We start from the raw sequence: 4387 nt of genomic DNA, 5'->3' as shown, positions 1-4387 counted from the left end.
AACCATGACAGTGAATCATCCTCAGAGTGACAGCAAATCATCTTGACAGTGGCAGCAAATCAGTGAAAGGTCTTGGTGGCAAAGTATCCTGATACCAAACTGATAAACACAATCAAATGATGGCAGATTTGGGAGAAGGAAGGAACTAGACTTGGTTCAGTATTTATTATCATTAGAACCTCTTCTGGAGAGACAGCTTCTGAAATGGGAATAGTGAGATGTCAGATGATGCGGCCGTTTTTGTTAGTCTCTACTATACCTCTCACTCAGCTGATTGAAAAATTGTTACATGTTACTAGTGTAAGCCCCTCATAGCGTGTCAATCCGAGCCAAATATTGCTAGGTGGCGTGGCAGTATCAGTAGTACATGTACAATGTACAAGTACCGGGAAAACCGGTTTATTTTTTGTTCGCTGCAAGCACTTTGTCAAAGTTTGTACCTACAGTATCAGTGATTTTCAAATGAGGAGCCTTTTCTTATAGGCTTAGGGATTAAATACAGGAATAAATACGACGTTCAGCATGTCTAGAAGTGTTGGCGTCTGCCTTCAATTATCTTTTTTTCGTGCATTTGTGAGTATCAAGGTAACATGGCGGACGGGACGGCCTTGAGAAAAGGTTGGTGTTCTCTTTACATTTGAGATAAGGTAAAACTGTGTGCGTATGAGGCACATATATATATATATATAAGTTTTCGATCACTTCACGTTTTGGAGGTAGTGAATTGTAGTTATATATTATAGTGCCTCGGTAATTTGTTGAAATTTATGTTTTGAATTTAGCTTTTAAATCTCTGCTTAAAAGTACGATATCAATCTTAAAAGTAAGGAAGTAAACAGATTCTTTTTGCGCTTGTTCTAGGTTATCATAAAGTAGTATTGGCTGGCCTGCAGTATACCCGGCATGGCGGCCTTGAAAAGGTGACCTCTGCGGTGGTACACCTGTTCCGCCATGCCTTCCAGTTTTGGAGAAGTGCAATAAATAAATAAATACCACAGCCTAACGTGACGTTGTGAAAAATTGACATCTTAATGTCGAGGTACATGCAAAAAGCGACGAGCAGCCCTTCTAACCATAATCTATAGTTTCTGGACAACAGTAACCGCACTACATTCCTAATCATGTTATCAATTAACGTTAATCAATTTTGCTGTCATGATGGTTAACTAAATGTAACGCCACATGTATTTTCATTTAGGAAACCGTTGCAGAATAACAAGTAATTGACTGCATGGGAGTGGCGATGGCGTTGTAGCCCTTGGAAACCTGAAGAACACTGATGGATACTTACAGTAGACACTTAAGCGGAAGAGGTGCATTTCTTTATCTGCAAATGTAGTGCTTCCCTTTATAGATATCTTTTCATCATAAGAATCATATTGTCATATTAATGGATCCGGAATGCTGTTATCTAATGTAAGATACCTTTTCCCTTTTCCTTTGATATTTGATTATAGAGTCCATTCCAAGTCACCAATGGGGTTTTATGATAATATTTGTAATAATTTAGAAAAATTTCTGATAAAATAATATCTGACTGACAATAGTTCTATTTTTTTCTAAAAGATTTAATATAAAATTTGAATTTATTTGCATTCAATTAGATAATTTAGAAATATTTTGAAAGTAACTGTACAAAAATCTCGTTATTTAGAATAATTTCTAAACATCTATGTGATTCTTTTACTTTTACAAATATTTACAAAAAATGGTAGAAAATGGTTAACAGTGGTAGAATGTTGGTGATTACCCCCATAAAAGTAGGTGCTAATCCAGCCCTTCTGTCTGCTTTTGTACATCTTTAGACTTCACTGCAGGACACTGCTTGGTCCTTTGTGGAAACCATTCATCCCTATACTTCGCAAGGATGTGTGAATTGCTTTCTTCCCAGCTCTCTGATCTATTTATAAAGATGTTACAAATAATGGTAGAAAATGGTAGGAAATTGTAAATAATTGTAAATAATGGTAGAATGCTGTTACCATTATTTAGAAACTGTTAGAAATATCATATTTCATATGATAAATATTTCTTAAGTTTTACAGAACGGGGAAATATTTATTAAGTTGAAATCACATTCAAAATATAAAATCTCTCACACAAATAATTACAATAGATTGAAAACATTTGTAAATTAGGACAATAACAACCCTCATGGTGACTTGGAATGGACTCTAAGCATTTGATGATTGATATTTGGTTATTTTCAAATCTATTTCTTCACAATATGTTAATTATAATTAGCATTAATCATATGAGCGTACCTTATTATGTTTGATTCCTTAAAATTCATTTTGTATTTCCTCGTATCTGTTCATCTATTAGGATTTATGATATAAGTTCAACTTATTTTCTGCCGTTCATTTTGTTTAGTTTTGAGTTATGTGCAATTTACGATATAATTCCTATTGTCAAGCTTCCAGGGGAGGCCCACGAAAAGCCACCTAGGCGTATGCCCCCCCCCCCTGCATATTTGTTTGGTCCTGTATTTCTTTGTTTTTACTTACTTGTACATATGCTAAACAATAAACAATTAGATGGTCTTATTTGATTCCCAGATCACAAGACCCTCCACATGAACATGCAACGCTGTCCTCGTCTTCACGTGTTAACATAGGTCGCGCATGTGGGTTCAACGACCAGCAGGGCGTTAGAAGGCCAGGAGCTGCCCCTCCATCGACTGAAGATAATACGTACGTACCTGAGCCTCGGTCCTACTGCACCTGAGAACAACAATGAATATCAAAGTCTTGGTTCAAACTTCACTCGGGCATGACTAAAGAAATTAGGGTTTATGTCTGAGTAATGACACTAATTTTCAGCAATATAAGGTCAGACAGAAAATCGCAATGTTTTAACTGACATGTATGGCCAGGTGATCTAGATTATCTGATCCACAGGGACCATTTTGATCGCTGTCAATATTCTCCCTAACCATAATAATTGCTGAGTGCATACAAGAACATACATGTCTGTATGATGTGCCATAGACAACTTGGATACTAGTTTGTAGGGGCAAATAGGCATCTAAATTTGATCATTTCTATGGATGTTTTTTGTCAAATGTTTCTTTTGAGTAGTACATGTGTAAAACTATCACCTATCATCTTAAGATACCAATGTCAACCATTCTTTGTTTTTGACAGCATTGCCAAATCCCAGCACATGGAATTCTTTAATATAATAGTACAATGAGAAGATGGGTTTATTCACCTTGCATTCTAACGCAAACTTTTGAAAGCCAGAAGAAAGTCGATTATTCATTGACAATAAACTGCCACTCTGGATAATGTTACTTCCTTTTCAATCGTTAATAAATGGTCATTTTAAGATACGGTGTAACTATATCAATTCCAAGGGGTGTGCCAAATGTGCATAGAATTTTACAGATGACCCATATATGTATCAGATGTTTGACCCAGCCTGCAGATATACATGACATTCAGTCTGGCATTAATGTTCACAGTTCATTGGTGCTCAGTGCTGCCATATCATAGTCAAGCGGCAGGGGAAAGCCAGCAAGTTATGTGCTTAATATAGGTTGGGGCCCAGACTAGAGTTATCCCATGCTGGTATAGGTGGGCTTGTCAGTGACAACAGATATTCTTCAACAATATTCTATCTATTTCAACAAAAGTATATACACATTGCATGCAAATAACAGCTATGTGCATGAACTATGTTTATTTACCATTCTAATTAGCAAAGTTGGTGACAACAAACACGGAGAACTTCTGATTAATAAGATCGGTAAGAAAATCCGTCTTACATTAAGGCACGTCTTAAGTTAGGGCCCTCCCCTCTTTTCGGTATCCTGACATAAAAAGTTCAAAGGGCAACGTTGTTTACATTTTTCTACCAAGGTGGGCACACATCTGGCCATCACTGCCTGATTCTTCGAGGTGCCTTCCTAGGCAACTGTATGGTTTTCTGTTTATCTCAATTATGAATATTCTTTTTGCCCATTTCACCCATCCTTTCACAGAATGCCATGTAAAGTTGTTTTCTTCCCATTCAATGGTAGGTAAAGACTGAACGCTGCGAGTATTGTATACTTCTCCGTTTCCTCATGCCCGAGGCAACGTCGTCTTATTATTTCTGCATACAACATGTAAGGTTGGACCTGAACCAAGGATGACGCATCGATCTTTCCAATTCAACCAATTTGCAAACTTCTCTTCCCTTTCAGAGAATATTGCACCTACAAATTTTCACTCAGAATTCCATTGTTCCCCACTTCATGAAACGTAATTTTCATGATGAAACAACTTGCTTGTTATTCAATGACCCGGCAAATAACCCAGTCTGGTCAGATTAGTATTGGCCCAATGAGCAAAATGCTACCACAAAGTGTCAAAGTGTCGCAAAACCTTGTGTCGAAATTTTA

At 36.9% G+C, this 4387-nt stretch overlaps 1 long non-coding RNA gene across 1 annotated transcript; it reads left to right on the top strand.

Moving 5' to 3' along the window:
- Positions 1-691: 691 nt before the first annotated feature.
- LOC136426759 (uncharacterized) lies at positions 692-3290 on the top strand. Its single transcript, XR_010754348.1, has 2 exons — positions 692-1313; positions 2559-3290. It is a non-coding gene; the product is annotated as an uncharacterized lncRNA (long non-coding RNA).
- Positions 3291-4387: the final 1097 nt, after the last annotated feature.

Source organism: Branchiostoma lanceolatum, chromosome 2 (assembly GCF_035083965.1).
Source record: "Branchiostoma lanceolatum isolate klBraLanc5 chromosome 2, klBraLanc5.hap2, whole genome shotgun sequence".
Lineage (NCBI taxonomy): Eukaryota > Metazoa > Chordata > Leptocardii > Amphioxiformes > Branchiostomatidae > Branchiostoma > Branchiostoma lanceolatum.
The sequence above is the reverse complement of the archived record's forward strand: the minus strand, read 5'-3'. Positions and strand labels throughout refer to the sequence as shown.